This window comes from Panthera onca, chromosome F1, assembly GCF_046562875.1.
Source record: "Panthera onca isolate mPanOnc1 chromosome F1, mPanOnc1 haplotype 2, whole genome shotgun sequence".
Lineage (NCBI taxonomy): Eukaryota > Metazoa > Chordata > Mammalia > Carnivora > Felidae > Panthera > Panthera onca.
This window is the reverse complement of record NC_138355.1, coordinates 42407089-42417137: the sequence shown is the minus strand read 5'-3', so window position 1 is coordinate 42417137 and position 10049 is coordinate 42407089.

The window sequence follows — 10049 nt, the reverse complement described above, 5'->3', positions numbered from 1 at the left end:
TTACCTCCTCACTGTCCCCAAAGGAGCTCCTCCCCACCATGACCATCATCCACCTCCAACCTTCCCTTTCTTCCCACATCACTAAATTATTTGCTTGTGTGTGGCCTCTCACCACCACCCCCCCCCCCCCCCCCCGCCGCCAGTGCCATGTTCTGTCCTGGCGTGGGGAACCTTCCAAACTGACACCTAGGGAAATGGGACAGCCAGGCACCTGAAATACATTAGCCGATGCAAAGCTGTGGACCCATCCCAGCTCTCTAGGACAAGTTGCCCCACCAAGACTGAGATGTGTCTGGCCAGTTAGTTAACTAGTCTGAGGGCAATATCCCATGGAAGCAGAAAAGGCACGAAGGCTAAATAAACAAATAAATAAATAAGGTGCTTTGGTTAACCCTTGCAGAGCCTCAGGCTCAATCAGGCACCCCAGAGAGGCAAGGCCCATTGGGTCAGCCTTTCCTGCCACCCCAGGCACTCACCGACAGTCTAGGGAAATTGCAAATAAATCTCAGCATCCGGGAAATGGTGCCCAAGGCCCGGATCTGTTGATGCACTTTCTCTGACAGTGTTAGCCAAGGCAAGATGATCTGGAAAGGCAGCATAGAGACACCAACAACGCCCTCGATGGTAAACATCCCTCCTTGTTTTGAGTCTACATCTCTAACTGCCGAAAAGACAAATAGCTGCTCGCTCTGGCAGCACATATAACCAAAAAGACAAACAGGAGGGAGTCGCAGCAGGTGACAGCTCCATGAACTTGGCAAAGCAAGGGTGTCTTTGGCCCTTCACCTATTACCTTCTGAGACTCTTCCTATAGAAACGGTTAAAGACAGTGATGCACTTGGAGGAGGAATTGCAAAGCAGAAGAGCTGGGAGGGACGAGATGCCGTGGAGAGCAGGGGTTCTGTTCACATCATAAATGCACAAACTCTTCCCCGCTAAGCCCAGGCCAAGGTGGAAACAGTCTCCGAGAGATGAGATTTGGAAGCATTAACTTCTATTACTAGTAGTAATACTCCTGGTGACCAAACATATAAGTTGTCTGTGTATAATAATTCACTTTATCCTCCCAACAACCCTATGAGACAGGTTGAGACACCATCAGGTGGGAGAGACCTGTGTCCTGTTCGGCACAAACCTTTGGAAAAGTGTGTCCTGCTTGCATAGGAGCTGGACAGATGCCCTTCAGGGTGGCCTTTCTGCCAGAACATTAAATCCTATCGTGAACATTCAGAGGCAAAAAACAAATAAAAATAAAAACGAATGAACCACCACCCATACGTATCTGACACCCAATCCAAATATTAATTCAGAATTGATCACAGAGAGGGGGTATAGCTCAGTGGTAGAGCATTTGACTGCAGAATTGATCACAGGCATAAATCTAAAACCTACAACTATAAACTTCTAGGGGAAAATAGGAGAAAATATTTGAGATCTTAGGTTAAGCAAACAATTCTTAGGTAAGACAATAAAAGTATAACCATAAGAGGAAAACTTAATATTTGGGCTTCATCAAAATGCATACCTACTTTTCGAAAGACCCTGTTAAGAGAATAAAAGACAAGCCACAGAATGGGAGAAAACATCTGCAATTCACATATCTGACAAAAGCCTTATATCCAGAATAAAGAACTCTCAAAACTCAAAAATAAGATAATAAACCAAATTTTTATTTTGTAATGTTTATTTATTTTTGAGAGAGAGAGATAGAAAGCTGGGAAGGGGCAGAGAAAGAAGGAGAGAGAGATCCCAAGCAGGCTCTGCTCTGTCAGCTCAAAGCCTGACACAGGGCTCAAACCCATGAACTGTGAGATCATGACCTGACCTGAGTCAAAGCCACAAGTCAGATGCTTAGCCAACTGAGCCACCCAGGTGCCCCAATAATACCCCAACTCTTAAAAATGGGCAAAAGATATGAATAGACACTTCACCAAAGCAGATATACAGAGAAAAAATAAACCCACGCAAGGTGCTCGACATCATTAGTCATTAGGAAATGTGAGTTAAACCACAAGGAGATACCACTACGCACCCATAAGAATGACCATCTTTAATAAAACACACTAACAATACCACGTGCTGGCAGGGATGCAGGCTGGCTACAGTTCTGGTACATTGTGGCTGGGATCACAAAATTATACAGCTACTCTGGCAAAAACTCTGGAAGTTCCCTATAACAGTAAAATATGCACATACAATTCGGCAATCCCGCTCCTAGGTATCTGCCCAAGTGAAATGAAGAATCTATGTATGTACCCATTTGCAACTACGTGGATGGAACTGGAGGGTATTATGCTAAGCAAAATTAGAGAAAGACAAATATCATATGACTTCACTCATATGAGGACTTTAAGACACAGAACAGATGAACGTAAGGAAAGCAAAAATAATATAAAAACAGGGAGGGGGACAAAACATAAGAGACTCTTAAATATGGAGAACAAACAGAGGTTTACTGGAAGGGTTGTGGGAGGTAAACAGAGGGGTTAAATGGGTAAGGGGCATTAAGGAATCTACGCCTGAAATCACCATTGCACTATATGTGAACTAATTTGGATGTAAATAAAAATAAAATAAAATAAAATAAAATAAAATAAAATAAAATAAAATAAAATAAAAATGTATTAAAATCTTCTAAAATATGAACAGTAAAAAAAAAAAATCTATGTATGTACAAAAGCCTGAATGCACATATTTATTGCGGCTTTATTCATAATCACCCCCAACTGGAAACAAGCCAAATGTTCCTCAACTAGAGAAGGGGTACACAGCTGTGATCCATCGGGACAATGACAAAATAGAAAGGAATGGATTAGTGATATATATATAACAACATGGGTGAGTCTCAGATACACTGTGCTATATGAAAGAAGACAGACATAAGAGGCTATATGATTCTGTTTATATGGCATTTTGGAAAAGGCAAAACAATAGGGACAGAAAACAGATCATCTATTGCCAGGGTGGGCAGAGGGGTTGACTACTGAGTCATGGGGGGATTTTTGGCGTTGGTAGGTCTACTCGGTAGCTTGATTATCGTTGTGGTTACATGACTGCGTTTGTCAAAACCCGTAGAACTATATGCACTAGGAAGGGTGCATTATACTATATGTAAATTATACCTTAACAAAAATATGAAAAATAAAACAAAGACAAAAAGAGAGAGGAGCCCTTTGGAAAACTAAATAGGCCTTAAATGTTTTTTTTTTTTTTTCAAAATTAAAACTCTTTCTGATCCTGCTGTGCAAAGTCAAACATGAAATAGGTGAAGTGTTATGCAATCATATAATTTTGTAGGAAAAATTATGTCTAAAATAGCCACACTTGGGGCGCCTGGGTGGCTCAGTCGGTTGGGCGGCCGACTTTGGCTCAGGTCATGATCTCATGGTTTGTGGGTTCGAGCCCCGCGTCGGGCTCTGTGCTGCCGGCTCAGAGCCTGGAGACTGTTTCCGATTCTGTGTCTCCCTCTCTCTGACCCTCCCCCGTTCATGCTCTGTCTCTCTCTGTCTCAAAAATAAATAAAATGTTAAAAAAAAAAAAATCTTAAAATAGCCACACTTGATTTTTTTTGTTTTCAGAATTACCTCGAAGTAGCAAATATAATCCAAATGTTGTTGCATATAATAATATCTATTTTTCTCATTTAAATTTCATTTATCAAGATAAATCAATAAATGAAATTTTGGAAACTATAAGCGGTGCCTTTGGGGGCACCATTTATCTTTGGATAATGAGGACCCCAGTAATGGATTTCCTGAGGACTCCACCCTGATGGAGAACCAAAGTTCAGCATCTCCATTCCCCATAAACTCAAATTATAACAGTGCATTTACTAGTTTGCTTACAGTGAAGGTACCCACAAAGCACAGAAACACATCTCAACAAACGTACCAGAAAGGATACATTTCAAAAAAAATCACGTCACTAATCCCAATAGGATATGTTTCCTCTCTAGACACAGCCCTCATCAAAGTTGTTTTTATTATTTCTTATAATGTTTATTTATTCTTGAGAGAGAGCGAGAGACAGAGTGAGCACGAGCAGGTGGAGGGGCAGAGAGAGAGGGAGACACAGAATCCGAAGCAGGCTCCATCCAGGCTCTGAGCTGTCAGCACAGAGTCCGACGTGGGATTCGAACTCATGAGCTGTGAGATCATGACCTAAGCCAAAGTCAGACACTTAACCGATTGAGCCCTCCAAGCACCCACAAAAAAGTTTTTTAAAGATATCCAGGCGATCCTGTCTCTGCATTTGTAGTCACACGTAATGTTTTATCCAAAATTATATTATCCTCATTAATTACCATCTTGTTGGTGAAAGTAGGTTTCATGTGACTCTGGGCTACTTCCCCAATTCAAATTCAACCCCGAGAGATGACAACGTATCATAACTAAGAATATTTGAAAAGCTCTAAAGACAGTGAGAAGGAGACAGGAAGTGGTCTCCAAGTCATTGTGATTGCTCTCTGAGGTTTGAGAACTGATGGCCTCTGTGCTGAAAAGACCCCCAGACGATCCCCATACTCCTTATCTTTCCTCCCAAAGATCAGACTTAAAATAGGGCTTCCGTTTCCCCGATTTCTCCAGCCACTTACCTCCAGGAAGTTCTGCAGCAGGGACATGTCGGGGTCCATATCCTCCATTACAAGAGCTTGTAACATGTCATCTAAGGCCTGGACCGTCTGACAAGTGAGGAAGCATGGAGCGTAGGTGGACCGACAGCCGCTGTGCTATCTTGGCTCCCTGGGGCACTTCCTCCCCCCTGTCCCTCAGATCCCACCTCAGGAGGAAGGAAAGTGGGGGCTGGGCTAGCCCTGCTGCCACACTCCCATCTTCCCAAGTGCTGACCTTTCTTGACCTCACTGAAGGCTGGGCCAAGGCCAGCCCAAATTGCAAACCAAGTAGCAAAATGTAGGCATTGGGCAGTTCTCCCCAACAAATATAGCCCCCATGATATTCTCACCCTTAGAGATTCATTCTGGTAGATTAAGGAAAGTTCTATTTTTAAAACTGAAAACTCTTGAGAAGATTTGGCAGTCCATTGGCCAGTTAAGTTATTCCATAAAATTTGTGGGTTTTATCATTAGACTGTCTCTTCCTAGAGAAATAGGAGACTTAGTGAGAGAGGACACAGGTAGTGTGGCAGCATGGGCCAGTCCTCGGGGAGACAGGTGATGATGAGGCAGAGGGGTTACTTCGAGCAGCACGAGGGCCATGGAGCTATGAGCTCCCGAAGGTCAGAGAGGAGAGGAAGGGGGTCTGGGAGCTAAGAGGACCCAGGAAGCCTCTGAAGATAAATCCTCTCCTGTGGAGACCTCCACCAGGAGGCGATGGTGGGGATTACCTGGAGGTAGAGACTAGCACTCTCTTTTCTGTCTAGACTAGGCATGATGAGAGGCAGAGAGAATATGCTAGAGATGCCAGCATTCACCAGATCCAGTTTCTGGGATAAGTAGAATGGTGGATTCACCTGGCTGGGGTGAGAGGGGAGGAATGACAAGAGAGCTTTGGAGGATATCAGTGGCAGGGTGGGATATGTTTCCAGGACCCTGTGGCAGAACCTTCTCTGCTGCCCCTTCTGAGGCACAGCAAACAGTAAGGACCTGGGCTCCCAAACAACTTCCGATGACCTCCTTGCCAGGAAAAGAGGTCCTGGCCTCTTGGGGAGCCTTCCCTACACTGGATGTCCTAATAGGCTTCTGATAGTGAAACTGGGGGTACGTCCACCACCCCAGGATGCTGGTAGATGAGGCAGCAATCATGGGGCCCTGCCACCCACAGCACAAAACTCAAGTCCCCAGACCTTGCCCTTCCTCCCAACCCAAATGTTCACAGCATCAAAGGCCCAGGGGCTCAGAGGAGGTAACAGCAAGGAAGGAACCTCAGGGCCACGATGCAGAGCATGGCTCGCTGATGCACACTGCTGACCAAGACCTCGGTGGATTCTTCGAGGATTAATACCTAGAAGGGCCGGGAAGAAACAAGAATCTCCCTCAGGGAGAGATGCCAGCCCTTGGCTCTGGGACTTGGTCATCCTAATCTCTGGATGACCAACTCCCAGAAGAGCTTGGGTCTTTCTCACCTCAATTTTCTTGGCCAGAATGGTTTTGGGAAAGTAATCATTCATATTGCCATTTGCCTGGGCCTGAACGGCGGCACTCAAGGTTTCCACAGCCCTCAGGAACTTCAGTTTTTCCGACTCTGACTAGGGGAAAAAACCACAGAAATTTCTTGCCTGTGAACCAGGCCTCAGCCCTTCACTTCTCCTACAGGCTGCACCCAAAACCTGTACCCCAGACCCTGCCCCACACACCCAGCCCAGACCTCAGAGCAGCCAGGATGGATAGCTCACTTGATTTCCTCAACACAGTTCCCCCATCCCCTAGACTGACACTCATCAATGTCCTGGTCCCCTCACAGCCCTCTGGGGACAGTGGAGCTAGGGGTCCCCATGGAAGATTCTTTCAGGTCAGATTGTCCAGGTCAGAAGGCAAAAATGGGCCGAATTTCAGGTGCTTTTCAAACCAGGGCTAGTATCCAAAACCCAAGGAAACGTGAGTTCTCATTTTTTTCTACTTTCTCCTCAGCTCTCAAAAGGTCCAGACAATTTCCTTACCAGTTGTCCTTCTTCTAGAAATTCGTCGATGAACTCACAAGCTTCTCTTTCTGACTGGCGCAATCCTGCAAAGGGATGTGGTTGGGAGGAGGCTGGCTGATTACCTCAGATGGAACAAGAAAGCAGGGCCATCCTATCCCCCTATCGTCTGCCAAGAAGGTTCAAAACCACCAGGGCCTGGGCGGGTATCTCAGCTCCAAGAACCAGCTTCTCCAGATCTAGGGCCTGGTATGGATCTCTGAAGACTAAGTGGAAAAGCAATCATGTGGGGAATCAGGTAAGACTCCTGGCTTCTCACAGAGGCAGGTCTGACAATGGACAGGTGTCTGCATCACGAATGGCCAGATATAGAAGGGTAATTATGAAGAGAGAGATCTTCAAGTCACCCCCAGTGGCCACGAATTACTGGAGCTCTCCTAGACAGGCTTTGAAATCCTGTGAATGGACTTGAAATCTCAAATGAGCCTTGGAACCTCCCTTGTCAATTGGGCTGGTAGAGCCCTCTGGGAAAGCCTCCCCGAGGAGGGCCCCAGAGGCTGGGGGGGAGGGGGGGCACGCTAAGAATGCAGACTGAGCACCCCCAGGGTGTCAGGAGGGGTGAATCAAGAGGCTGGAGATGGTAGCAGTTCTAGAGCGAGAAGCAACAGAAGCAACCAGACCTGGGTTCAGGCCAAGTCACGTTCCCCAGCCAGCAGAGCGCACTGAGGGTGGGGCTTAAAGCCATAGCACAGCAGTCAAACCCCAAACTGCCTGAGTTCAAAGCTCAGCTCTTCTACTTTATTGGCTCCGTGAGCTTCCGCAAAGCAAACCCTCTCAACTTGTATGTCCCCATCCATACGATGGCAAAGATGATGGTTAACTATTACCGTTGTAAGGCTTAAATGGATGAATGCATGTAAAGAGCAAATTGAATGTCCCCAGCTTCAGTTCTGTCATCTTCACATGGGGATGATAATCACAGTATGTATTATTGTGGTGAGGTCTGAATTCATTCATTCATGTAAAATATCAGGAGAATCCCTGGCACATAGCAGGGAAATCAATAAATTCATTCTTTGGCATCTGTTTATTGAGCATCTTCTAGGGAAAAGGCCCTCTTCTAAAGTAGAGCTTACAGGCCAAATGGCTCCTTCACGGAAACTCTGGTTACTATTGTTTTAAAGGTATTCTTTTTGTATTTGCTCATATAGGTTTTTATACAGAGAAAAGCTCACTGACTCAATTTGAGAAGTCTTGAAGGGCTGGTCCTTTACATGAGGACCAAACCATACAGATATCTAGGGAAAGAGCATTGTAGGCCCAAGGAACAGCAAATGCAAAGGCCCAGAGGCAGGATCATGCCTGGCATGCTCATGGAAAGCAAGGACCGTGTGCCTGGAGTGGAGGGAGCAAGGAGAATGGTAGGTGACAGAAGCGGAATGGTAACGGGACACGTCACAAAGGCCTTTCAAGGCCTATGGAAAGGGCTACTGTAAGGACTCGGGCTTTGGCCCTGAATGGGACAGAAGCCCTGGATAGGCTTTGAGTAAAAGAGTGGTATGGTCTGACTTTTGTTTAACAAGATCAGTCTGGCTGTTCAGCTGAGACAGGCATAGAGATGCACAAGGCAGGGGGGCATGGGAGTTGGCTCCCTGAACATCTGTGAGCTGGGTGAGCTTTAATTCAAAGCCCCAGCATCCTGTTCCCCGCCTGGCTCCAGGCTCCTCACGGAGGCAGTTCTGAAGACGGACACGAGCCCAGAGCTGTGAAGGAGGCAGCCGGAAGTGGGTAGGCTCGTGCCCACCAGGTGACATCTCGAGCAAAGGCTGGGCCTATCACCTTCACCTCTGGAACTGCAATGAGTTGAAACACAGCCCGGTCTGGGGCCAACTGCTCACCCGTTAAGTCAGGATTCCAAGAGACTTGGTGAGTTGATCGCAAAAAGGTGACTCTGCCTAATTGGTGCTTGCGAGGATATGGATTCATCTGCATCCTTGGGGCAGCAGCCTGCAGCCTGTGAGGACAGTAGCCAGGTCAGGCGTTAGACGCTCCTTCCTAGGGATACAGCTTCTCCACCGAGGGGTGAAGCTGTGCGAGGTAGGACATTTACAAGAAAAGAACTGGCTGAGCAATGCCAGTGCCAGCTTCTCACCGTCAGCTCCCTTTCCCTCCCCCATGGGAAGATATGCGACCCTCGGAAAGGGCCCTGACTCATCCCGACTTGTTTACGAGTCTTCCATTCAGGGCGTGACCTGCAAGGGCAAATTTCAGCTGCAGACGTGGTCTCCTGGGGCCTCATCACTACTGTCTAAAATACAGAATCAGGCACCAATGATGTCCGTCCCTCTGCCTCTGGGTCAAATTGACTCTGGGAGTCTTGTTGCTAAAATCCTAAAGCTCCCAGGGTGCCTGGGTGGCTCAGTGGGTCAAGCATCCAACTCCTGTTTTCAGCTCAGGTCATGATCTCACAGGTTCAGTTTGTGAGTTCGAGCCCCACCTTGGGCTCTGCACTGACTTTGCAGAGCCTGCCCGGGGTTTTTGGTCTCCCCCTCTCTCTGCCCCTCCCCCTCTCGCTCTCTCTCAAAAATAAACATTAAAAAAATAAAATAGAATAAAATCCTAAAGCTCCCTTATACCAGAGACTTCTGTCCCCCTTCCCCAATTCATCAATCCCATTCTGCCCTGTGGTAGGGGAGCTAAGAGCCCCTAAATATCTGTCCCCGCCCCCAGACACTGCCCAGGAAAATCTTCTCGTGGACCAGGAGACCACTGCCTGAGCCAGTTCTCTCACTGCCCTGCCCTTGGGGTCCCCAAACTTGTGTATCCCATTATGGGCTGTTCTTAGAAGAGCCTTGACAGAGGGCCTGCCCCTGCCTTCTTTTGTGTCCCCATGTGTTAGCTGGTCTCTGTCAGTCCTGTGGCTGGGGAGCTTCCTCCTCTGACTGGTTGCCCCCTCGGAACTCCCCAGCACTTGGTCGCTTTCCCTGGGCCTAACTCATCCCAATTGTCTACAATACAGAATCAAGCGCCCTGTTATGAGCAGTTCGGTTAAGTTGAAGATCCTTAGGTCCACAATTAAGCCGCTCACTCCTCCAGAGACCCCTAGAGACCTGCTCCACCCACGCACCTCTACCCAGAATGGAGTCTCCCCCAAGCCTGAGAAAGCCAAGCCCCTGAAGCCCACAGATTCCCCCGGTCCCCAGGGCTCAGCATCCAGGGCCAGGCTGGAGTCACCCCTACCCGTAGCCATCGGCCCTCTGTGTGCTGTGGAGAGGGACAGGCAGGCAGGGACCCCTTTACCTGACACACCGGGCACCTCAGATCAAGGGCACGCGCTTCTCCTGGGCATCGTGGCTCCAGGGGGCGCTGTGCTCCGGGTCCTATAGCGGCCCCTGCAGGGCCGGCAGGGAAGTGGGCTGAATTGGAGCTTTCCTCCCCCTCCCCTCCCCCTCCCC